The sequence below is a fragment of the Phyllobates terribilis genome, unplaced genomic scaffold (genome assembly GCF_046119375.1).
Source record: "Phyllobates terribilis strain yellow unplaced genomic scaffold, ASM4611937v1 Scaffold_191__1_contigs__length_3620865, whole genome shotgun sequence".
Lineage (NCBI taxonomy): Eukaryota > Metazoa > Chordata > Amphibia > Anura > Dendrobatidae > Phyllobates > Phyllobates terribilis.
The window spans coordinates 1,857,718-1,873,136 of record NW_027362951.1 but is presented as its reverse complement, the minus strand read 5'-3'; the positions used below and the strand labels follow the sequence as shown (position 1 = coordinate 1,873,136).

Sequence of the window (15,419 nt, the reverse complement as noted above, 5' to 3'; positions counted from 1 at the left end):
GGGGTTTTCCACTGTTTAGGCACATCATGGGCACATCCGCTAATTATTCAAGCAAATTTTACATTCAAAAAGTCAAATGGCGCTCCTTCCCTTCCGAACCCTGCCGTGCGCCCAAACAGTGGTTTTCCCACACATATGGGGTATCGGCTTACTCAGGAGAGAATGCATAACAAGTTAGATGGTGCAATTTCTCCTGTTACCCTTATGAAAATGCAAAACTGGGGGCTGAAAAACATTTTCGTGGGAAAAATGTGAAAATGTTATTTTCATTGCTCCATGTTATAAACTTCTGTGAAGCACCTGGGGGTTCAAGATGCTCACCACACATCTAGATAAGTTCCCTGAGGGGTCTAGTTTCCAAAATGGTATCACCTATGGGGGGTTTCAACTGTTTAGGCACATCAGGGGCTCTCCAAATGCAACATGGCGTCCGCTAATTATTCAAGCAAATTTTACGTTCAAAAAGTCAAATGGCGCTCCTTCCCTTCTGAGCCCTGCTGTGCGCCCAGTGTTTTTTCCCAACGTATGGGGTATCGGCGTACTCAGGGGAAATTGCACAACAAATTTTGGGGTCCATTTTTTCCTGTTACCCCTAAAAAATTGGGGTCTAAAGTAACATTTTTGTGAAAAAAGTTAAATGTTCATTTTTTTCTTCCCCATTCCAAAAATTCCTGTGAAGCACGTGAAGGGTTAATAAACTTTTTGAATGTGGTTTTGAGCACCTTGAGGGGTGCAGTTTTTAGAATGGTGTCATTTTTGGGTATTTTCTGTCATAAAGGCCCCTCAAAATCACTTCAAATGTGATGTGGTCCCTAAAAAAAAAATGGTTTTGTAAATTTTGTTGGAAAACTGAGAAATCGCTAATCAACTTTTAACCCTTATAGCGCACTAATAAAAAAAAAAATTTGGTTCCAAAATTATGCTGACGTAAAGTAGACATGTGGGAAATGTTATTTATTAACTATTTTGTGTAACATCCCTCTGATTTAACGGAATAAAAATTCAAATTTTGAAAATTGTGAAATTTCCAAAATTTTCGCCCAATTTCCAATTTTTTCACAAATAAACGCAAGTGATATTGAAGAAATGTTACCACTATCATGAAGTACAATATGTCACGAAAAAACAGTCTCTCATAATCAGCGGGATCCGTTGAAGCGTTTCAGAGTAATTACCTCCTAAAGTGACAGTGGTCAGAATTGTAAACATTGGCCTGGTCATTAACGTGTAAACCACCCTGGGGGTAAAGGGGTTAATAATAGCCATTTCAAAACTGTGCAGAAGGGTGCAGAGGTCCTTAATCTGTTCCCACTCCGTAAACGTGATACGCCCCACGTCCGTACTGCGTTGGCACAGGCTATACGACATGACATACTGCGTCAGGGCTCGTTGCTGCTGCCACAGTCGCTGCAACATGTGCAGAGTGGAATTCCACCGCGTTGGCACATCACTATCAACCTGTTAACTGTCATGGAGAAAGACCTCTGTATCAATGCAAGTCGATGACATGAGGGGTGCGAACGGCGGAGGTGAGCACACAGCTTCCCGACTTTCTGAAGCAGCTCATCCAGGCCGGGATAGTGGCGGAGAAATTGCTGTACCACCAGGTTGAGGACGTGAGCCATCCAAAGCACGTGTGTGGGTTCGCCTTGGCGTAGAGCCGCAAACAGGTTCGCACCGTTATCGTCCATGGCCTTCCCTGGCTCCAGGTTCAGTGGAGACAGCTATTGCTGAAACTGAGCCTGGAGAGCTGTCCACAACTCTTCAGCTGTATGACTGCGATCTTCAAGGCATATTAATTTGAAGACTGCCTGGTTGCTGTGCTGCGCAGTATGGAGGTGGTGTGAATTTGCTCTGCACTGTTGGAACGCGTGTCTCGTTAAGGCAGAGGTTGATTGCCAAGTGAAGCACAGTGGATGGTCCATGCAATTTAGCAAATGGAGTTAGGGATTTAGTCAGGATTGATGGCTAATTATCTGCCTGTATTTTTCAGCATTAAGGACTCCATCATACAATTCCATCAGGGAGGCGTCTGATTGCCTCCAACATTATTCTGCAGCAGCAAAACGACCACAAATATACAGCCAATGTCATTAAGAACTGTAAATGGCATAAAGAAGAAAAAGGAGTCCTGGAAGTGATGATATGTCCCCACAGAGCCCTGATCTCAACATCAAGTTTGTCTGGGATTACATGAAGAGACAGAAGGTTTTGCGAAAGCCTACATAGGATCTGTGGTTAGATCTCCAAGATGTTCGGAACAATCTCCCTGTCGAGTTCCTTCAAAACTGTGTAAGTGCATCCAGAAGAATTGATGCTTTGATGATGTATTGTGTTCATTCACTTTGTATTTTGTTAATTGATAAAAATAGACACTTCTACATTTTAAACCATTTTCACTGTGCAGCATTTCTCCACACCTGCCTGTCTAGTGGATTGGAGGGGTTTCGGTCCTGAGGAAAGGTCTTGGGAGCCTGCCGACAACATCGTTCTCCCCCCTCTTCCCCCCTGTGATTTTTGAGCAGTTTCTCCGTCGGGTTGGCCTAAAGAACAGTGGGGCGTCAGGGGGGTGCTGTCACAGCAGTAACTCACGTGCCTCCTCAGCGTCGTCCTACTCTCCATCGTCAGCGTTCGGCGTCTCCTCCCATCAGGGCGGCTCGCTGAGGTTTGCCTCTTGCAGCTCTCCTCTGCACAGCTGCAACAGCATGGTGTTTTCCATTTGGCCTTAGGGGGCGTGGCCGGTCTCTGCAGGAATTTAACCCTGCTTTGTCCTGCAGAGATCAGGAGTGGTACCTGGCGACTACCTGCGGCCAAGACTATCCTCGCCACCAGAGGCTCTAGTGAAAACCAGTTAGTTGCTTAGTCACGCCACTCCAGGGTAAGCCCGGCCCCAGGAGCAGTGGGTCCACACCCAGCCGTGTTACAGGAAGTTTCATCAGTTTTTATTTTAAGTACATTAAGACAACTTTTTCTGTTGAACAACTTCCTTTGTGGAGAAGCTGTCACTTGACATAAATGTGTCATTTTTTCCGTTCTCATGAATCTGCGTCATTTTGTTTTTCTTTCCTGTGCCCCTTCGTTTCTAAAATATGGCACTGTACGCCTTGTGTAAAGTAGTCTTTTTAGCCAACTCGGAGTGGTCTTTAACCCCTTACTGGCCAGCGGCATTAGCCCCGCCCATCGGTGACCTGTCACGTGATCGTGGGTTACCGATGCGTGGGCATTGCAACCCGGGGTCTGCAGGAGACCCCTGTGGTTGTCATGTCTTGCTTGCTATGAGCGCCACCTAGTGGTTGGCGCTCATAGCACATGAGCATTTCTGCTACATAGAGGCAATTTGCTCATCGCCTTTCTGAAGCCGAGCCGATCAGGTAACTGCAGCTTCTGGTCTCCTGTGGAGACTATTGAAGAGGCAGAAAGTGGAAAAAATGTTTTTAAAAATATGAAAAAGGTAAAACAATATATAAAAGTTTAAATCGCCCCCTTTCGCCCCATTCAAAATAAAATAATAATAAAGAAAAAACACATATTTGGTATTGCTGCGTTCAGAATCGCCCATTCTATCAATATAAAAAAAAGAATTAATCCGATCGGTAAACGGCGTAACGAGAAAATTCTAAACGCCAGAATTATGTTTTTTGGTCGTCACAACATTGAAATAAAATGAAATAACGGACGATCAGCTCGACACGCAAAAAATAAGCCCTCAGAGTTGGGGCAAGATGGAAGTGTGGCACCACAGCTTGTCTAATTCATGGTGAACTGTGGCTTCCCTTACACCCGAAATCTTACTCCAGTCTGTGACTGGAGTAAGATTTGTGGCAAGGTGCACGCACCACTTGTCAGAAGCGCATAATTCATGCGCCACTTAATGAATCTGGACCGTCTGACTCCAGCACGCTCCCTCATCAAGAGCAGCTTGAATATGGCCAGTCTTAATGAATCCGTGTCCTAAGTGCTTTATTAGTTAAAGAATAACCGTTGTTTTAATTTTTGTTTTGTAAATTAATATTACACATGAAAATAAGTAATTTTATAATCTTATCAGAGAAGTCGTCTTTTTCCTGCTGGATTGATCTTTCAGTCTCAATTCGCGGTAACATCTGTAAAATCTGTATTCAGTGAAGACAAACTTTCCTATTAGTGAGATAGATGACAGTTAGTGCTATTAATACTCTTTAAAGAAGGAAGGGGAGGAGCTAGCGGAAGGGGGAGGAGCTAGCGGAAGGCACAGACCTTCTGCTGCAAGTTCTCCTGAAACCACAGTTACTTCTCCATGGAAGATTGCAGCTGGTGTTTATACATAGAATCCTAGAACATTAGAATTGGAGGAACCTCCAGGGTCCTAGTGTCCAACCCCTGCTCAATGCAGGATTCACTAAACCATCTCAGACAAATGTCTGTCCAGCCTCTGTTTGAAGACTTCCATTGAAGGAGAATTCACCACCTCTCGTGGCAGCCTGTTCCATTGAAAAACGCACCAAATCTGCAGCGTGTGCACACAGCCTTGTTGTTCTTTTGGTCACAGGCAGGTCTTTGCACAGTCCTGAATGATAAGTACAGCACATACACGCTAAGGCTATGTGCCCACGTAGCAGATTTGATGCAGAGCGTTTTTGCCTCTCTCTGGCGGAAGAAAACGCATGCAGATTTACATGCAGATTTACATGCATTTTTTCTGCCAGACAGAAGTGTTTTTTCAGCATTTTTTCAGCGTTTTCGCATGCGTTTTTTCAAGCACTTTTCCAAGTGATTTTAAGCATCACTTGGAAAAGTGCTTGACAAGTTGGTCACACAATATAAATCCATGCAACCGGCATGGATTTATATTGTGTGACCAACTTAGATGCTTTAAATGCTGCATCTATAGTAAAAAAAAAAAAGAATTAAAAAGTTAAAAATAAAAAACAAACCTGTATACTCACCTCTCCAGTCTCCTCCCGGCGGCGTTCTCTCTCTTCAGCGTCCCGCAGTATACTGGCAGGACCTGCGGTGACGTCATTTAGTCAGCTGATGGTCACGCGACCATCACCTGACCTCTGACGTCAGCAGTCGCGTGACCATCAGCTGACTAGATGACGTCACCGCAGGTCCTGCAAGTACACCGCTGGACGGCGAGGAGAGAGGATCGCCGCCGGGAGCAGACCGGAGAGGTGAGTATACAGGGTTTTTTATTTTTAACTTATTTATTTCTTTTTTTCACCGCTTGGTAGCCGGGATGAAGAGGAGTTGTAGTCTCTTCTTCATCCTGGGTACCACACGCACCCCGATTACGCTGCAAATTCTCGGCCATTGAATTTAATTGAAACGCAGCAAATCCACATATACCTGCGGAGTTGCTGCTTTTCAATGGCCGCGAATTTGCGGCGTAATCGCGGTAGAAATGGTCATGCTGCGTTTTGCAACGCAATGTGAATTTGGCTCTCTAATTAGCGCATCATGTGCACAGCACATCCCAATTCACATTGCTTTGCATGGCAGACGGTTTTACAAGCGTTTTCATGGGCACATAGCCTAAGAGCGGGGAGCGGCTCTAGTGTCACCTGCTGGGATGGCACAATCACTGTCACCAGGATACAGGGGACATTATCAGAAAGGAGGAGATGACGTCTCTTCCCTCTCGCCTATCAGAGAATAGATTACTGGATACGGGGGGCCTTATCCTCCTCTATTACACATCACTCAGTTCCTAAAGGGAATGATTTGACCATAATACAATATATTTGAGTGGGGCCAGTGCTCCAGTTTTATGTTCATAATGTTGAATGGAGATTGATCAGTTCCAGTGTGTCTGAACAGGGTCCGAGCCCACATCTCCTGAGCTCAGGCTTTACACTGAGCATCACTGTCATGGACGTCAGATTAGAAGGGCATGGAGCACGATGTGGATGGTTGCCTCCGTATCCGCCATTACCTGGACTGCTAGCTTTACCTGGACACTCTGGATCAGCTCCTCCGTCTTGTCGAGACCTCTAAGGGCCTGTTCACACAAGCAGATAAAATATCATTCAGAGTTTCATCCAGAAAAGTGGGAGAATTCTTTTCTCACTTGTCGTCCATGTGCAGTCCAGATCTAATCTGGCTTTTTAACCATTTACAGTTTCCAGGGCTACAGGATTGCAATGTATCTGTAAAAAGCAGATTTTTTTCTGTACCCATAGACTTGAATGGGTGAATCTTGTCTGACGGATGAAACGAGGACATGCTGCCATTTTCTTTCTTTAGTTTTTGCTCACACACAGATTCGATCAGTGACAAAAAAAAAAAAATGACTCCTCTGCACTTTCCCATTGAATAGCATTGGTCTGAGTGCCGTCCATTTGTTCCACAGACAACTTTCATACTGAAAATACATTCGTGTGAACGAGTCCTAAGAAAGACATTGTAATTGGTTATTAGATGTTGACTGAAGTCTGGCTCTGAAAATGCAGGGCTCTTAAAGACGTTCTCTAATACTTTAATGCAGATGATTTATGCATAAAATAGGTCGTCTATATCAGATCGTTGTAGGTCCGACTCTTGGCTCCCCACCAATAAGTTGTTTATAGCTCTGGCAACGGCCGGATGTAACTTGTGCACAGAGCGCACCCCAGTGGCCACTGCCTGGTGCTGCAGATCACCTCCGGTACTCCTCAATAGCTGGTCTGCACCCAGCAGCGGCCGCAGTGTACGGAGCGGTTTTGTTCCACTTTGAACATTGCCTGCATCTTGCCAGAGGTGATGACGGCTGATCATCGGGGGGCCGATGGTTGGACCCCCACCTATCTTATATTAATGACCTATCCAGTGGAGTATAAAAGTGTTTGATAACTCCTTTTAAAATCTTGTTTCCATACCATTGTCTTATACAGCGTGTATCTGTGTTCTTGCTGTAACCAGATCGGCCTGACCTCTGATGGTTCTTCTAGGCCTCTATTACAGCTCTTACAGCCCCAGCATGCATCATTTGTGCTGGAGAGGAATATGAAGACGCAGGAGCAAATAGAAGAACAATTAAGAAAGCTTGGATAATTAGAAGAGCAAAAAATGCTCATAGTGGAGGTGAGCCTATTATTATTATTATTTTATTTTTTTTAACTTTCATTTTTATATTTTTAGGACATTTGTTTCCTCTCTTCAGAAAATAACAGTAGATAAGATTGATTAAAGCTTCTGGAAAGGTGTTAAATAACGTCTGATCAGGTGGCTGGTTTGTAATGGTTGTCCCATCTTACCAATCCCTCTCTCCTGCGGTGAATGTGACATTGTGGGATGAATATATATATATGTATATGTGTATGTGTGAAAAGTTGTTTGCCCCTTCCTGATTTCTCATTCTTTTGCATGCTTGTCATACTTAAATATTTCAGATCTCAAAACAAATTTTAATATTAGACAAAGATAACACAAGTAAACACAAAATGCAGTTTTTAAATGAAGATCCTAATTATTAAGGGAAAAAGAAATCCAAACCTACAGGGCCCTGTGTGAAAAAGTGATTGCCCTCTAAACCTAATAACTGGTTGAAGCACCCTCGGCAACAACAACTACAATCAAGTGTTTGGGATAATTGGCAATGAGTCTTTTACAACACTCTGGAGGAATCTTTGCCCACTCATCTTTGCAAAATTGTTGTAATTTAGCCACATTGGAGGGTTTCTGAGCATGAACCGCTTTCTTAAGGTCAGGACTTTGACTAAGGCTGTGTGCCCACGATGCGTTTTTGGTGCGTATTTTGGTTCATATTTGCAGCGCGTAAACGCTCCAGAAACGCATTGCATACCTTATCCCACGACTTCCTATGACATTCTGCAAGTTCTGTGCACATGGTCCCTATTTTTTCTGCGCAGATTTTACTCGCAGAAAAAATACAGACATGACCAATTCTTGTGCGTTTCTGCATGCGTATTTGCCTATACAATGCATTGGAAAAACGCATGGCAAATACGCATGCAAATACTCAGGAAAATTTCTGCTTCATTTCTGCATCGTGGGTTACTAAGACTAAGTCACTGCAAAGTCTTAATTTTGTTTTCCTTAAGCCATTCAGAGGTGGACTTACTGCTGTGTTTTGGATCATTGTCCTGCTGCATAACCCAAGTGCACTTCAGCTTGAGGTCATGAACAGATGGCCGGACATTGTCTTTCAGGATTTTTTGTTTAACCAGCAGAATTTATGGTTCCATTTACCACAGCAAGTCTTCCAGGTCCTGAAGCAGCAAAACATTCCCAGACCATCACAATACCGCCACCATATTTTACTGTTGGTATGATGTTCCTTTTTTGAAATGCAGTGATACTTCTACGCCAGATGTAATGGGACATACACCTTCCAAAAAGTTCAACTTTTGTCTTGTCAATCCACAGAGTATTCTCCCCAAAGTCTTGGCAATCATCAAGATTTTTTCTGCCAAAACTGAGATGAGCCTTTATGTTCTTATTGCTCAGCAGTGGTTTTCGTCTTGGAACTCTGCTATGCGTGTCATTTTTGCCCAGTCTCTTTCTTATGGTGGAGTCATGAACACTGACCTTAACTGAGGCAAGTGAGACCTGCAGTTCTCTGGATGTTGTTGTGGGGTCTTTTGTGACCTCTTGGATGAGTCTTTGCTGCTCTCTTGGGGTAATTTTGATCAGCCGGCCACGCCTAGGAAAGTTCACCAAACCACAGTTAATTTATGTTTTAAGGAGGGTGGGGGATCACTTTTTCAATCAGGGCCCTGTAGGTTTGGATTTCCTTTTCCCTTAATAATAAAAACCTTCCTTTTAAAAACTCCATTTTGTGTTTCCTTGTGTTATCTTTGTCTAATATTTAAATTTGTTTTGTGATCTGAAACATTTAAGTGTGACAAATATGCAAGGAAAGGGGCAAACACTTTTTCACACCAGTGTATGTATGTGTATGTATGTGTGTGTGTGTGTGTGTGTGTGTGTGTGTATATGTACATACATGTCCAAAAGTAGGTGGACATAAGGTTATGAAGGTTATGGAACAGTCACAGGAGATAAGTGTCTCGAAATTCTTATGAATCAAGTTGTTCCCCAGCTACAGCAACAGCCTAATTCAAATGACCTTTATTTCCAACAAGATGGGGGACCCTCCACATTATTCAAGAGTGGTCCGCGAGTATCTTGATGAACCATTTCCTAATAAATGGATTGGCTGAAGAGGCCCATTTGATTGGCCGGCACTTTCACTAGACTTGACCCCAGTGGATTTTTTCTTTTGGGGAGTACTCATGGACAAAGTTTATAGTCGAAAACCAAAAAGTGTCAGTGATTTGAAAAATTACATGAGATGCATTTCAAGAAATTAATACCCAAAGAGACTTGTGCAAAAAAGTTTGTTGAAACTTAAGAGGCGACTTCAAAGCTGTGCAACTTGTAATGGAAAACAGTTTCCGCACCTGCGTTGATAAAATTTAAGGGCTTTTGTATTATTGTTCAGAATAAAATTTAATTGTCAATGTTATGCTTGTGTTAGTAAATATCATTTTATATATAAATCAAAATAAATGTTATTATTTTCTGGCCACCTACTTTTGGACCACCCTGTATATGTGTGTGTGTATATACATGCATACATACATACATACATACATACATGTTTAATAGCCCATATGGCAACGTTTCAGTCCAAAATTGTGGCCCTTTCTCAAGCATAGGTAAGGTGCAAGTGCAGAGTGTTTAAGGCGATCTAATTACAATAGTAATCAGCAGCAATTACATGAAAAGTGCATAATATACATAATCTTTCAGATAAATAATATTACAAGACATGATGGTGCATAATCAGTGTAAATGACTTAGTGCAAAACAACAATGTAAACAGGCTTATAGCCATAACACTCATATCTATACATAATTGATCATATGCAGCAGCTGTGTATACAAATAGGGAAACATGGCTCACCCCAATTTGCATTTGCATATAGCGCCAAAATCTCGGCGTTCCTGTAGCTCAGGGTTCCCCATCTCCAGTCCTCAAGGCCCACCAACAGGTCATGTTTTCAGGATTTCCTTAGTATTACACAGGTGATAATTGCATCACCTGCACAGACAATAATTCCATCACCTGTGTAATACTAAGGAAATCCTGAAAACATGACCTGTTGGTGGGCCTTGAGGACTGGAGTTGGGGAACCCTGCTGTAGCTAATACCACGCATGTCAGAACAGGAGGTAAGGACTTCCGCATCTGTGCACTAGAAGACCAGGTATACTGGCGCCATCTTGGAAAAGGGCATATTGCCCACAACATCTGTTGCTATTAAAAGCCAAGAGCAGTCCACTCCCTTGACATGCTCCTTCTTCTCGGACTGGCTGTTTCTTACAGCGGAGAGCTTCACACTGCTGTGATGTATTGTCCCAGAGGGGAGCAGCTGCTGTCACACTGAATTACAAGTGCTCTAATGATAACAGAAGTGCGCAGGGCATCTCATCTTTATAGAGGGCAGGGACAGTACAACTTATTTATTTTATTTATCTCCGGAGTACCCCTTTAAGTTACTTCAGTGGCGCTTGCCCTCGCCCCATCCAGCTGTTGGGGGGAAATGGCTGAAAAATGCCAAGAGGCATGACCTTTTGGTGCGATTTTTGAGCTGTGAAAAATCTTGCAACATTTTTATTGTAGCGTTTTGGTGCAAACTGTTATGAATCGGCCCCCTGGAGTTTTTTACTGGCTGCAGATTCCTTACACATAGGGTATGTGCAGAAGCATTTCTTTATAAGAGTTTCTTAATATAATAATTTTGTACTACCTATTGTGAATGTTGATGAATTGGGTCCCTAACCAGATCTAAATGGCATAACCCTTTCAACTTCTATTACACTAAGCCCACCTCCATATGTCATCTGAGTTTTAAATATTACAACATTTGATGTTGGTAGAAGATGCAGCTCGGGGGTCGGTACTGTTGCTCTGCCTCAGCCCACGCCTTGATTTGGGATATCCTTGCATTTCATCACACAAAACTGCTTCATTAGAGACCCACGTTCAGGTTCCAGGGCAAATATTCTGTGGAAAATCAATTTGAGAATTATTAAAGGGAGTCTTTCAGCAGGTGTTTGCTATGTTTTTGTAGTGCAGCATGATGTAGGAGCAGAGATCCTGATTCCAGTGATGTCACTTAGTGGTCTGCTTGGTGTAGTTTTGATAAAATCGTTATATTTTTTTCTTTGCTGCCGGTCTAGCAGTTGCCTGAATGCTGAGTCTATATGACTCCACCCACACCATTGATTGGCAGCTTTTGTGTACATTGTGCATAGGCAGAAAGCTGCCAACCAGTGGTTGGATTACACGGCGCAAATGAACCACGTGGCGTGAGACGCCTAGTCATCTAGTAATGATCTCCAGCTGATAAACCGTTGAATTTATTTTTTTTTTTACTATTGAAACAACCAGCATTAGCCAGTAAGTGACACATCACTGGAATTGGGATCTCTGCCTCTACATTATGCTGCTGTCAGATTAAATGGATGGCTAAAATCTACTGACACATTCCCTTAAGTTACATGAGGAACAATTGAAACTGATATTAATTGGATAGGTAATAATTGTACATTTTTCAGTAATAAGTCATTTTAGAAATAAATTGCAATTAAAGTTCACTGTTACATGTGGTGGTGGTTTTTCTTTTTCTTCACAGTGGCCCAAATTTACCATTTAGCCTCTCCTGCTTCTCCTCCTAATTACATGTATAATCCAATCAAGACGTTAAAAACCAACACAATAGGAACCCTGAACATGTTGGGTGAGTTGCTATATAGCATGCACATTTATGTAACTGCTGTCCAGAATGTTGGGGCGTTTTTTTCCATGTCTAAGTGAAATGCATCATTTTTATAAAGTTGTATGATCAACAGGCAGTATTGTATCAATAGGAGAAGAGCGGATTATGTGATTTTGTGGGTAATTATTCAGTATAACTCTTAATATATTGCTCTAAGCATAGAAAGAGCAGAGGTTTAGGAGTCCAGTGGGGACGGTCCTACTTACTGAATGACCACTATCTGTCTGCACCGCTCTAGGGCCGGCTCTAATTGAGCCTTTCACTGGACTTGTATGCATAGAAAGAACAGGGGTTCAGAGCAATATATTAAGTTATATAAAGTAAGGAAATATTTTTTTATATAGTATATATCAATTGGCTCCGCTACATTTCTATAAAAATCACCAGATCGGACGGCATTTTCTACTTGACGGGTTCCCTTTTGAAAAGGGAACTGTGCTTTCGAAATGCTTTGTCTATTCAATAAAAATGTCCTTGCAATGTGGAGAAATGCAAGTAGCTGAGTACAGGCACCAGTCAATTTTTGTGCCAATTTTTAGGTCTCACCCCTGGGTATAATTCCATTTTGGTGTGATTGTAACATACACAAAATTTCGTAACATTGTTAGTTTTGTGATGATTGAGTTACCAGTAAACAATGTTGCAATTATTTGTAATGTCTTGCAGCAAAGTAAATGTACAACTTTACAGTAGTTTCACTTTTTTTTTTTAACTAAACACCCTTTATTTGCTTCAGGATAGTCATGTCATGGTGATGCTTTTCCACACACTGGATAATAAACTATTTCTAGTCTTCTTGAGTGCTCAGTGATGAATTGAATGTGCTCATGAGTGCAATGGACAGTGGCGTACCGCCAATGGCGGCAGACCACGCGACTGCTATGGGGCCCGTGAGCCCAGGGGGCCCGTGAGCCTAGAGGGCCCCATAGCAGTCCAGGGGCGGACATACCGCCGCCGGTGCAGCTGTGCTGGGTCCCCACCATGGAGCTGCACTAAGGGGCCCGCAAGGTGCAGCTGCTCCCTGCACGCGGCGCGCAGGGAGCGATCCCTGCAGCTCCGCTGCTGTCAGGAGAAGAATAGCAGCGGAGTTGCAGGGATCGTCCTCTGCTTCCTTCCTGACCCAGGCGCGTGCAGCTTCATGACGTCATCATCCAGCGCGTGCCTGGGTCAGGAAGAAAGCTGCCGGCAGCCAGGAGAATGCTGCAGGGGAGCGAGCTGAGCTGCTGAGGTAAGTATTTTATTTTTTTTTTTTTTTACTGAAACACTGGGGAGGGGAGGTGGGGGGACAGAGCAATATGGAGGCGCTGGGACAGAGCAATATGGAGGCGCTGGGACAGAGCAATATGGAGGCGCTGGGACAGAGCAATATGGAGGCGCTGGGACAGAGCAATAGGGAGGCGCTGGGACAGAGCAATAGGGAGGCGCTGGGACAGAGCAATAGGGAGGCGCTGGGACAGAGCAATATGGAGGCGCTGGGACAGAGCAATATGGTGGCGCTGGGACAGAGCAATATGGAGGCGCTGGGACAGAGCAATAGGGTGGCGCTGGGACAGAGCAATATGGTGGCGCTGGAACGCGTGTGCCCCTAGTAACCCGATGTTTATCATGGTTACCAGCCTGATCGCTGCTCCCGCTGGTCACACACAGAAAAATGGTCCAGGACACTTTGCAGCGATCAGCGACCTCACAGCAGGGGCCTGATCACTGCAAAGTGTCACACATAGCGACATCGCTGGTGAGATCACTGTTGCGTCACCAAAACTGTGACACAGCGGCGATCTCGCTAGCGATCTCGCTATGTGAGATGGGGGCTTTAGGCTGCATTCTCACATTTGTGTGAAATGTCCTTGTGCTGCCAGATTTTTTTATCGGATGGTCCACTGACTCGTACAGTTTTATAGATCCATTCACACATCCATGAAAATCACGGATCTGAGAATGAGATCTGTGAGGGTCAGGGAATGTCCTGTTCTGATCCGATATTGAGGATTAGAATAGGACATGCTTAATGCGTCGGTAAAACAGGGCAGCACACCGACACTGCACACAGATACAGGAATGTAGCCTTATTATGTATAGCACAGTCCCTTAGTATATAGTGTACTCACTTATTATGTATAGCGCCATCCTTAGTTATATAGTTTCCTCTTTTATTATGTTTAACACCCTCCCTTATTATGTACCATCATCTTTAGCTGTAGGGGCTCACAGTTGGGGGATGATCATACTGTGTTAGGGTCAGCATACTTTTCCCTGGAAGTTGAGGTGGGGTACAGTAGGGTCATTATGCTGTGCATGTGGAGGAATTCACCATGGGGGTATCATACTGTGTTTGGGGGGCCCTTTTATTGGCATCACACTTTATGGGGCAATGAAAGAGATCTAGGACTCGAGCAGGAGGAAAATTACTATGTAAAGGATGGAAAGTTGTGAGATCTGATCTTTGGTGACCCCGACAATTATTTATTATTATTATTTTTTTTTTTTTGGGGTGGGGGGGTTCCAATCAGAGCTTCTGCTATGGGGCCCCATGATTCCTATGTACGCCCCTGGCAATGGAGCGTTCAGCGGCATCATTCATGATTTTCCATCCAGCGACTTGAGGATGCATCAATGTAACTTGCATTAGTGTGCCATAGACAAGGATCTTGATGAAGAAAATCTTGGTTTATTTTCAGTGCAACAAACAGGTTTTTTTGTGTTGGACGACATGAAGTGTTGAAGCTTCTTGTGTGACACAAGGTCTTCGGCAGGCTGCACGCGAGTTGAGCAGACATCGTTGCCTTCCTTCTGCAGAGCCAGAACCATCTCACTGAAATAGCTGTGTATCAATTAAAATTTAACTTTTAATCAAATACTTATAAAATAAGGTGCAAGTGCTCACAGACTAACATATACACAATAAAAGAGTGATCCACTCATACACTCCTTTTCTCCAGTTATCACACCCAACAACATCAGGTGTTCACATGACCTTTCACATGTATAACTGGTTACCCCACCTATACTCAAAGCAGGAAAATTTACCCAGAAAGGTCCTGCTCAGACACAATAATGGTCATGCAACGAACAGCATCTAATGGTACACTTCAGTGACCATCTTATTTTAATACTAACTAGATAAGGATCAATGTAAAAGATATGTTGAAAGATGCTTGTTGGATAGGAGAAAATATAAAGGTAACATATTTATTTAACCCATAAAGCAGCAATTTGTAGTGTTAGAGTCTTCCCAAAATAAATAACCCTCTTTCATGGTTATGATACTTAAATTGTACACATACACCAAGGGCCAGGGACAGGACTCGCTTAATTTCTAACCCTATACCACATATCCCCAGTTTAAATAGACCTGGGAAAGAGAAAGGGAATCTAAATGGAATGTGCTCCAAAGAGTGCTTGTCACACCCAGGTGTGCGGCAATGGGCCCAAACAAAAGCGCTCAGGTCCATAGCTCTAGAACAACCCCTATTGCCAGGGAGATAGGCAGTCCCTGCGGACATATGCATTCCCCCGTAACCTATGCGGGGCACCTTGTGGGACCCTTATGTAAACTCTATAAAGGAGCTCCACATGCCCTTTCTCAGCATGTACAGAGTCAAAAATTACATTAATCTTGTTTTTATGCTTGACCGAACTAGCAGAAGCAATA

The 15,419-nt window shown here is 43.4% G+C and overlaps 1 long non-coding RNA gene and 1 pseudogene across 1 annotated transcript in view; one reads left to right on the top strand and one right to left on the bottom strand.

Moving 5' to 3' along the window:
- The window catches only part of LOC141213275 (uncharacterized), a 418,496-nt gene that overhangs the window by 64,009 nt on the left and 339,068 nt on the right, over window positions 1-15,419 (bottom strand). The window lies entirely within an intron of this gene.
- Window positions 10,495-15,419, top strand: part of LOC141213274 (UDP-glucuronic acid decarboxylase 1-like) — a 133,585-nt pseudogene continuing 128,660 nt past the window's right edge.